The sequence below is a fragment of the Glycine soja genome, chromosome 6 (assembly GCF_004193775.1).
Source record: "Glycine soja cultivar W05 chromosome 6, ASM419377v2, whole genome shotgun sequence".
NCBI lineage: Eukaryota > Viridiplantae > Streptophyta > Magnoliopsida > Fabales > Fabaceae > Glycine > Glycine soja.
Window position 1 is genome coordinate 21374644 of NC_041007.1, and position 12118 is coordinate 21386761.

A 12118-nucleotide genomic window follows, 5' to 3' on the forward strand; every position below is an offset into this window, starting at 1 on the left:
AACAGGGCCCTGGGGTTTCCAGCTCTGGTTACGGGCCTCTATCAATCCTACAGGGTGCCCGTACCCCCCCGGCAAGGTTATGTCATCATAGTTCTACAGAGTACCTGTAACCTCCAGCAAGGGCATCAGGCCCCCTACTAATCGAGCTTTCATCAAGAAGTACTGCGCCCCCAGGCAGGCGCAGGGCGAAACACCACAACAGCATTGGGATGGCCGGTAGCGGGCAATAGACACACCGCCACCACCTCTAGAGTTCACCTCAGCTCATCCGCAAAAAGGTTAGAGCGTTGCCTACGACACATGGCCGACCAGCAGGCTACCAAGTCCAAAGCCAAAGGTAAGCAAAGTACTAGGTCAGTGACTGACAAGTCATAACGCGTCCAGCTAAAGACGTTAAAGAAGCGCTACTAGGAGGCAACCTAGTACCTTTTGAATCTATGCTTGTTATTTGGTCACTTTTTATAGTAGGACGCACCTAGTTGCTCATGATCCTGGGGATTTAAATAAAACAAGCGCAAGCTCGGAAGGTAGTCATACCTCACAAAATATATATATGTATGTTTAGGTAGTGAAAATACCTTAGATATGCATGTATGTAAACAAAAAAATACTTCACAAAATATATATATGTATGTTTAGGTGGAGAGATACCTTAGATGTGCGTGTATGTAAACAAAAAATACTTCACAAAATATATATTTGTATGTTTAGGTAGAGAGATACCTTAGATGTGCGTGTATGTAGCAAAAAAATACCTCACAAAACATATATATGTATGTTTAGGTGGCAAGATACCTTGGATATGCATGTATATAGCAAAAATACCTCACAAAAATATGCACATGTTTAGGTAGCAAAATACCTCATGAAAAAAAAAGAGAAGAAAAAAAAACAAACAAGAAAAAGAAATAAACAAATGATAATGATAAAAAAAAAAAAGAGAAGGAGAAAAAAGAAAAAATAAGTTGTCAAGCTGAAAAACCAACATGCTTTTGAAAAGAGATGACTTCCGACTTTTCTTTGGAAAAATTCACTGATCATAACTAGTTTTTGAAAAAATGTGTATACACCTGAAGGGTGAATGCTGTGAAGATTTTCCCAGACGCCCAAAATGGACTCGGATGAATGCACAAATTGATAAAAGAACATATTTTGGAAACATTGGGTTGATTTAAAATAGAGGAAATGAATCCTGAGCCCTAGCATCACATGACCATAAAAATTTGACACTTGAGTGTCCGCATAGGTGCATGCATGACCAGTTTTGCATGAAGTTTCCAAATCATCATTTTTGCATTTGTGTCATGGAAATAATGTGGGGCATCCCTTTTATCCTTGAACCAAACCAAACCCTGACATGTACCATGCCTAGCCATTCTACAAGTCTTGAGCCAAGATCCTGACTCACCATAAACCTTGACCCAGGGTGAGAATGTCAATCCTTACCCTCGGAAGCAAAAAGGAATAGAAGGGAAATTTCCAATCAAAGAAAAAGAGAAGGAAAATTTCCAATCAAAGGAAAAAAGAAAACAAGGAAATTCCCAATCAAAGAGAGGGAGAAAGAAAAGAGAAAAGAAAGAAAAGTCCCAACCAAAGAATGGGAGAAAGTAAAGAAAAAAAAAAAAAGTTCCTGGTCAAAGAAACCAGAAGAAATGTGCAGAGAGGTCTTTAGACCGGACAATATCTGAACAATACAGAATTGTCACCAAATGAACAAAAAGAAGGAAAGGAAACCATGACCTAAAATGGTCTTCTCCCTTTAATTGCCAACCAAAATCAGTGCGCTAGCGACTTTTTCGCCCCACACTAAACAAAAACAGAAAAGGAAAAGCCAACAAAAAATCAAAAGCCAAAAACACACAAAAGCCGAAAAACCCACCAAAAGAACCCATTCCCAAGGGAAGTCCTATTGATCCATGATCACACATGTAATTTTTGATTTGATAGGAAATAATTTGCAAAGTCAAGTCATGATATATCTATGGTTCGGAATTAGGATGAAACACTTACCTGTGCGAGATTGATACACTTTGAGTGATTTTCTTCTATTTTGTCGAACCCAGTGTTTCCTCTAAATGTTCATTTAGAAAATGAAATGCTAACATCCAAAATCTCAGTTAAGGTTATGGGGGATTTCATCAGCAGACTCTCCTTCCCCGGTAAACGCATTGTTTTTCACTCAAAAAAGCGTATGCTACTCTAACCAGTTGGAATATTTATCTCTTTACTAAAGCATGTTTGCATTTTAGCGAAGAAAACACCGAGACTTTTTCAAGTCTCACAAGTTATCCAGAACTACGTAGGTCTGAGTTCCTCATTGGAGGATACGTAGGAGCAAGAGCCTCGCTTTTGTCGACCACACCGCCTTTTGTTGCCATGACCCAAGAGTTGGTAGCCCGTGGAGACACCTTACGGTTATTCGCACCTCGTCATTCAGTGACCCCAAGTGTGATTGACGAGCAGAGGCCAATGTGGTCATCTGCGCCCTTTCCGGAGATGTCAGCATCTTCCGATGGAGACTTTTCAAGTCTCACAAGTTATCCAGAACTACGTAGGTCTGAGTTCCTCATTGGAGGATACGTAGGAGCAAGAGCCTTGCTTTTGTCGGCCGCCCCATAATCTTTGTCATACTGACCCTGAGGTCATGTGACGTGCACCCTTGTATCATCCAGAGGCGGCGGGCCCGATGATACGCGGAGATACCTTACGGTTATCCGCACCCTTTTGTCATCCAGAGGCGGCGGGCCCGATGACAAGCAGAGACCAAGTTTGGTCATTCTGCACCCTTGTATCATCCAGAGGCGGCGGGCCCGATGATACGCGGAGATACCTTACGGTTATCCGCACCCTTTTGTCATCCAGAGGCGGCGGGCCCGATGACAAGCAGAGACCAAGTTTGGTCATTCTGCACCCTTGTATCATCCAGAGGCGGCGGGCCCGATGATACGCGGAGATACCTTACGGTTATCCGCACCCTTTTGTCATCCAGAGGCGGCGGGCCCGATGACAAGCAGAGACCAAGTTTGGTCATTCTGCACCCTTGTATCATCCAGAGGCGGCGGGCCCGATGATACGCGGAGATACCTTACGGTTATCCGCACCCTTTTGTCATCCAGAGGCGGCGGGCCCGATGACAAGCAGAGACCAAGTTTGGTCATTCTGCACCCTTGTATCATCCAGAGGCGGCGGGCCCGATGATACGCGGAGATACCTTACGGTTATCCGCACCCTTTTGTCATCCAGAGGCGGCGGGCCCGATGACAAGCAGAGACCAAGTTTGGTCATTCTGCACCCTTGTATCATCCAGAGGCGGCGGGCCCGATGATACGCGGAGATACCTTACGGTTATCCGCACCCTTTTGTCATCCAGAGGCGGCGTGCCCGATGACAAGCAGAGACCAAGTTTGGTCATTCTGCACCCTTGTATCATCCAGAGGCGGCGGGCCCGATGATACGCGGAGATACCTTACGGTTATCCGCACCCTTTTGTCATCCAGAGGCGGCGGGCCCGATGACAAGCAGAGACCAAATTTGGTCATTCTGCACCCTTGTATCATCCAGAGGCGGCGGGCCCGATGATACGCGGAGATACCTTACGGTTATCCGCACCCTTTTGTCATCCAGAGGCGGCGGGCCCGATGACAAGCAGAGACCAAGTTTGGTCATTTTGCACCCTTGTATCATCCAGAGGCGGCGGGCCCGATGATACGCGGAGATACCTTACGGTTATCCGCACCCTTTTGTCATCCAGAGGCGGCGGGCCCGATGACAAGCAGAGACCAAATTTGGTCATTCTGCACCCTTGTATCATCCAGAGGCGGCGGGCCCGATGATACGCGGAAATACCCGAGTGGTTATCCGTATAAACATTCTTTTGTTATCTGTAAGACAGAACGCTTGATAGCATGCAGAGACTGACATAGTCTTCTGCACCTTTTGTTCCTCCGGGAACAACAAGTCATTTACATGCGGAAATTTCATGGTCACCCGCGACTCTTGTCAACCGAGAGGAGCGAAATTAGTGTCATACACTGATTTTCGTCCGGGGACCTTTTGCTTGATGACATGCGACCATTCTTTGGTCCTTGTGAGGTGCTTGGCATCCATCATTAGGCAATTTGTGAAATTCTAGGAACGATAAGTCATGGTCACCCGCGACTCTCGTCAACCGAGAGGAGCGAAATTAGTGTCATACATTGATTTTCGTCCGGGGACCTTTGCTTGATGACATGCGACCATTCTTTGGTCCTTGTGAGGTGCTTGGCATCCATCATTAGGCAATTTGTGAAATTCTAGGAACGACAAGTCATGGTAACCCGCGACTCTCGTCAACCGAGAGGAGCGAAATTAGTGTCATACACTAATTTTCGTCCGGGTACCTTTGCTTGATGACATGCGACCTTTCTTTGGTCCTTGTGAGGTGCTTGGCACCCATCATTAGGCAATTTGTGAAATTCTGGGAACAACAAGTCATTTGCATGTGGAGATTTTATGGTCGCCCGCGACTCTCGTCAAATCGAGAGGAACGAAATTAGTGTCTTATCTTTACTTTCCTTTTATCTCCAATAAAAGACAAGTAAAGAGGGGCATACCCTAATTTCGTCCGGGGACCTTTGCTTGATGACATGCGACCTTTCTTTGGTCCTTGTGAGGTGCTTGGCACCCATCATTAGGCTATTTGTGAAATTCCAGGACATGCCGGAAAACCAAAAAATATTGATGCACAATCCGTAAGTTTCCGTGACACACCGGAAATCAAATGGAAGCATCGTTGCATAATGAAGTGAGATTCCGTAACATTCCGTAAGTCAAAAAGGGGATGATTATGTAATCCGCAAGGTTCCGTAACATTACGGAAAGAAAACAAGTATCGTTACGAGATTCGTAAGTTTCCGTAACTTTACGAAAAAAAGAATCACCAAAAAAGGTAAGGGGGTGAACTTATCAAGATAGGGGTGTAAATAGCAATTCAAATCTAGGCCCTTCTAGAACATTTTGGAAGTTGGGTTGCTTAAGGAGGAAGCAACTGGGCGGCAAGCTCCTCCACGTTTTTGAAAAATGGTTTTCGGGGCTTCCGCGGCTTCCGTAATACTTCCGTAAAATTTCCGAAAACCTTGGGTAAGCATATTCCACTTAACATTGGTAAAAGGGAAAAGAAAAAAGATGAAAATCAAATTCGAAAACAGTTCCGTAAGGCTTCCGTAACTTTTCCGTAAAATACGAAAAGGGGGGTGAACTTCGTAATTCGGGTGCGCTTAGAAATCTTCTTCATTAAGTCTTTGGGCGGCAAGCACCTCCTTTTTTTCTATAAATAGGGGAGGGGGGAGCTGTTTCAAAATGTTCAGCCCCTTTGGCACTTCTCTCTCTTTCGAATTTGCTTGGAAAAATCGTTTCCGTGAAGAAAATCTAAGCCGAGGCGCTTCCGAAACGCTTCCGTAAGCGATTATGTGGAAATTCTTCATCGTTCTTCACCGTTCTTCATCCGTTCTTCGTTCGTTCTTCGTTCTTCAACGGGTAAGTTTTCGAATTCGAGACTTTCAATTCATTTCTTGTTTTGTGTACTTTCACTTTAATTTCGTTTACTTTCAGTTTTCTTTTCTTCCGTTTTTAACGTGCTTTAACCATTTATTTAAGCCTTTTTCTCGTCTAATAAATGATAAAATGAATTTCAACCGATCATTTGTGTTGTAATCTCGTTTAATCACTGTTAAAACGAAATCTAACCGATCGTTCACGCTATAACCTCGGTTAAACCAAAAAAAGTAAAATAATAATAAAATAATCAAAATATCTTGAAAAATAATAATAAAATAATCAAAATATCTTTGAATAAAATAAATTAAAAAAATCAATCGGACGTTTTTCTTTGGAAGTTTGCTTGAATGAATTGATTAATAACCAAAGTGAAACTAAGACTAAAATCAACTCACAAATCAAGTTTTTTTCCGAAAAATCACTAAAAACCGTTTTAAGGTCCAACGCCTTAAACGGTCCTCTTTGCTTTTATCGGTTAACATGGACCGTTCAAAAGCATAAAATCAACATGTAACTTTACCGCTTTTGCAAGAACTACGTAGGTCTGATTTCCTCATCGCAATTGAGGATACGTAGGAGCAAAAGCCCCGCTTTTGTCGACCACCCCGAGAGATCGTTAATGGTCCAACACCTTAACGTTTCTCTCCTTTCAAAATCAAAAGATCATTTAATGTTCCAACACCTCAAATGACCTTTTTGTTCAAATCAAAATATATCTTGCAAAAAGATAAAAAACAACTTAACCAAACACTTTGTTCCGAAAGAACTACGTAGGTCTGATTTTCTCATCCCAATTGAGGAATACGTAGGAGCAAAGGGAAACACCCTTGTCGACCACAAAAAGAGAAAAAATATAAAAAGGGTATAAAGGATATAAGGACATAAAAGGGAACGTAAAAATCAAAGTCATGTTTGCATATTCGATTAAAGGCTGTCGTCCCTTGTGACGGACGTGTGGGGTGCTAATACCTTCCCCGTGCGTAAATACAACTCCCGAACCTTTCACTTAAAAGTTCGTAGATCGCGTCTTTTCCGGTTTTTCCGACGTTTTCCTCAAATAAACGTTGGTGGCGACTCCGCGCGTATTCCTTTCGTGGAACACGCATCCCGCGAGTCACGCGTCGCCCTCCCGCCGAAGGGTAGGTTGCGACAACTCCTTAGCAACAAGTCTAGCCTTGTAACGTTCAAGGTTGCAATGAGAGTCACGTTTAGTCTTGAAGACCCACTTACAACCAACTCTCTTACAACCCTTTGGTAATTCTACAAGGTCCCAAACACCATTATGTTCCATGGAATTTCTCTTCTTTCATGGCATTTAACCACTTCTCAGAATTATCACAACTTACAACTTGTGAAAACAAAACTAGATCATTATCATTAATGCTTAAGTTTGTTTCTGTTTCATGTAGGTATACCACATAATCATTTGAAATAGCTGGTCTCCTTTATCTTTAGGGCCTCCTTAATGCTACTTCTTGCGGTTCTTCCATAATAGGTTCATTATTGTGTTGCTCCTCTTCATTAATTTTGTAACAACAACTGAAAGAAGTGATCACCTTACTACTAGAGGCACAAGCTAAAAGGACTTGCACTCTAACTTCTTTAATTTCCACTTCTCGTGGAACTGTACTCTCTCTGATTTCATCATTTTCAATGAATCTTGCAATTTTAGTTTCGACAAGTCTCATACTATGATTAGGACAATAAAACATATACCCCTTTCATTTTCTGGATAACCAATGAAATATCCACTGATTGTTCTTGCATCCAATTTTCTTTCTTGCGGATTATAAATCCTTATTTCTGCCTGGCAACCCCAAACATGCAGGTGCCTTATACTAGGTGTCCTATTTGTCCACAGTTTAAAGGTGTCTTTGGAACTGCCTTACTAGGAACCCTATTCAACAAATACATGACAGTTTTCAAGGCATACATCCACAAAGATACGAGTAAAGTCAAATTGATTAACATACTCCTAATCATATCCATTAAAGTTCTATTACGCCTTTATGATACACCATTTTGTTGTGGTGTACCGGACATTGTGTATTGTGCACAAATGCCACATTTCTAAAGAAGCTTAGCAAATGGACCTGGGTGTTGCCCAGTTTCATCATATCTTCCGTAATACTCACCACCTCTATCATATCTAATAATTTTCACATTTATGTCTAATTGCCTTTTTACTTCATTGTAGTAAATTTCTAAGGCATCCATTGTTTAAGAAATCTTGGGTAGTAAGTAGACATAATCGTAACGTGAATAATCATCAATAATGGTGATAAAGTATCCTTCCTTTTCGAAAGAACTAACATCAAAAGGTCCACAAATATCAGTATGCACAATTTCAAGAAGCTGAGTGCTTCTTGTAGCTCCTTTCTTTGTATGTTTTGCTTGTTTTCCCTTAATACAATCCACACAAATATTTAGATCCGTAAAATCTAGATAAGGAAGAATTTCATTCTTTATTAATCTTTCCATCCTTTCTCTAGAAATGTGACCTAACCGTTTATGCCACAAGAAAGCAGATCGTTCATTCACTAAACTACGTTTAGTGCCAACATTATGATGCATAGTTAAAACAGTTTCAGCATACAAACTGTCTATTTTCAATTTATATAAACCATCACAAAGAATACCAGTACCAATGAGATGATTATGCTTAAATAAATTGAAACATCCATTACCAAAATTGAAAAAGTATCCAGTAACATCAAGTTCAGATAATGAAACTAAATTCCTAGATAAACTAGGTACGTAAAGAGTTTCCAGTAAATCTAAATGATGTCCAGTGACGAGTTTTAAATAATAAGTCTCGACTACTTACACTGGAGCTTTCACTTTATTCCCCATGAAGACGAACTTCTCATTTGGGCTTATGGTTTGGATTGTAAGTAATCTCTGCATAGCGTTAGAAACATAAGTCATACATCTAGAATTAATCCATCATGTATCATAGGAAACTTCAGTTAAGTTTGATTCAAAACATACATGAGCATTAAACTCACTTTTCTTTTCGAACCAAGACTTGCACTTTAGGTAATCCTTCTGGAAATGTCCTGATTTCCTACAAAATTGACAATTATTTCCCTTTGATACCTTCCTCTGGATTTGCAAAGAGTATTGATCTTCAATTACCTTCTACCTTTATCATGCTTCTTCATAAATTTCTTTCCAGCTCCTTGATTCCCTTGGTGGCTTACATAATGGACTGAGTGACTTCCTTGATTCTTAAGCCTCATTTCTTCCTGAACCAACATACTGTGCAATTCATGCACATTCCATTTATCTTTTATGGTATTATAGCTCATTTAGAACGGGTCAAACTCAGACGGTAAATGAGTTTAGAATAAAATGAACAAGAAAGTTCTCATTCACAACCATTATATTCCCAAGGTCTTAAGTCTTGCTGCAATATTTGTCATCTCAATGACATGTTCATACATAGTACGTGAACCATCAAACTTTATGGTGACCAATGTACTCATTAATGTCCCAACAACAGACTTATCAGCTGTTTGAGAGCGCTCTCCCACTAATCACATAAACCTTTTAGCACTTTCGATTTTAGGGAGAGTTGTCTTAATACTGTTTGCTGTTGGATCAAGTGGCCTCAGAATAATTAAGAAGGGGGGGGGGTTGAACTAATTATTAATGTGTCTTGACTAATTAAAAAATTATCCTTCTTAATGTTACTAGATTCAACTAGGCTTTTACTAATAAGTTAAGAAAGTAAAGATCAGAAACAAAAACTTAACCAAAAGTAAAAGCGGCAATTAAAAGTACACAGTGGAAATTAAAGAGTGTAGGGAAGAAGAAGACAAACACAAGATTTATATTGGTTCGGCAACAACCCATGCCTACATCCAGTCCCCAAGCAACCAACAGTTCTTGAGATTTCTTTCAATCTTGTAAAATCCTTTACAAGCCAAAGATCCAAAAGGGATGTACCCTCCCTTGTTCTCTTTGAACAACCAAGTGGATGTACCCTCCACTTGAACTGATCCACAAGAGTTGTAGTACCCTATCTTGTTCTCAGTATAACAACCCAAGTAGATGTACCCTCTACTTGTGCCACAAAGGATGTACCCTCCAATGTGTTAAGACAAAGAATTCTTAGGTGGTTAGTCCCTTGAATTCTCTGTGAGGGGGATACAAAAGATATCTCAGGTGGTTAGTCCTTTGAAATCTTTTGTAAGAAACAGAAGATATCTCAGGTGGTTAGTCCTTTGAAATCTTTTTTCAAGATGGAGAAGGGAAGAAACAAAAGAATTTTCAGGCAATTAGTCCTTTGAATCTTTTGACAAGAGAGAGAAGGGATGAAGAAGAAGAATAGCAACAGTTTTTGGCCAATGAACTTTTCTTGAATAAAGAAAATTTTGAACAAAAACTCTTAGAAAGATGTTGACAAATGAATCAAAAAGTTTTGTAAAAAACAGTTATGGAAATTCATGCCATGGTCACATATTTATAATCATTTGATGACTCAAGTTAAAGTTTGTGACTCTTGGAAATTTCTTTAAAACTAATCACTTTAAAAGGTTGTGACTCTTTTATAAACTAGTCACTTTTAAAAGTTGTGACTCTTTTGAAAAAATCTTCAGAAACAAGTCACTTTAAGAATTGTGACTTTTGGAGATTTATTTTTCGAAATCAGTCACTGGTAATCGATTACTACCTTCTGGTAATCGATTACCAGAGAGTAAAACTCTTTGGTAAAAGATTTTGTGAAAAATTCTTGTGCTAGTCAATGTTTTGAAAAACTTTTTTAGTATTTATGTTGATTGAGTCTTCTCTTGATTCTTGAATCTTGAGTCTTGAATCTTGATCTTGATTGTTCTTGAATCTTGAAACTTGATTGTTCTTGAATCTTGATTCTTTGAAACTTGATTCTTGAAGCTTTTTGACTCCTGATTCTTTGAAACTTACTTAACTCTTGATTCTTTGGCATCATCAAAATAATCTTGGAAGTCATTGCTTCCACATTTGCAACAGTCATTCTTATTTACATTAGGCTGAGTCTATCCGATCTTTCCCAATCTTTATAGTGGGTTTCTCTTCATTGCTATTAGCATCAATAATAGTAACATACTTCTCTTCCAACATAGCAAGATCATGATCCAAAACACTGAGGTGAAGTTGGACTTGCTCATTTCTGTCAGAGAAGTTAAGCCCATTAAAATTGGCACATTTCTGTCAGAAAAGTTAAGCCCATTAAAATTGGCACAGATGATACATAAGAATCCAATGAATTCAAAACATGTATTATATAATAAAATTCACATAAGTGTTTTGAGACATAAAATACATGTCATACATATGATTCATTCAAATAACGGTCAATGTATATTGATTTTCTCCTTTGGGTGATACACCAACACACAACATACAAACATAATGATGCTAATAAAAATTCTTAACATTATTTGGCAATTAAATATGCACCAATTAGTAGTATCTATTTCCTTTGGGTATATAAATAAAACTAATGATACACATAAATCTCCTATAACTATATTCATTAATTATAAGAACAACTAATCAACCTTTGGGTGATCCATAAATGCCTTATAACAATGAATTTCAATTACCCATAAACCAATAATCATATAATTTAGCATCCATTATTCTATGAGTAATTGAAATAATCATTAATTTGGAATTAAATAACCTTACAAATTTGGCCACTTTGGTGACTAACAAATTCAACATACATTTAATTCCAACCAAGTATAATTGAAATAATAATTAATTTGGAATTAAATAACCTTACAAATTTGGCCACTTTGGTGACTAACAAATTCAACATACATTTAATTCCTACCAAATATATATGGCTTGCACATACTTATTTCTATTAACACTTCATTTGTTTCATTCCAGGCCATAAAATAATATTTGCATTTATATGTGTTTTGCATTCAAACACGTTCAAGCAAATATGTAGCATATACATATATTTACTGCTACCAATAATTTCAAAGCATTCACGTTAATTTAATTATAGGGTATAAACTTTCAATCCTTTAATCATGTTTAATAATAATTTCTGAAAAAAAAAAAGACAAGTAGGACTAAAAATAGCAAAATGGGTTGCAAATAGCAATTTCAAAATTCCTTCACCCCTGCTAGGAAACCTACGTGTAGCAGCCAGAACTTTTCCATGAATTGGAATTGCAACTCACGCTTTCTTTCTCCATTATAAATAGATACTGGCAGCCACAATGGCTTTTTCCAAATTTACATAATATTTATACCATGCAATGAATGTAACGTACGTGCTAGCGCTTTTCAAAAAGTTGAAACTTACGCTCACAGTAATGTGACTTTCTCACATTATATGGCTTTCTCATATTATATGATAAAAATATCAATACTAGTCACCATTATCATGGAACTAAATTAGATAGCACAAAAGGATAAATCTGAAATCTTTCTCCAAATTTAATATATACAATTCAAAAGTACCCACTACGTACAAACATCATAAGTTTTTCTTCATTGAACGCAATCAAAATAATATAATTTTATGCATTCATGTTCTTTTCAATATAAGCTTTGATACTTGCAGCAGAAAAAATCC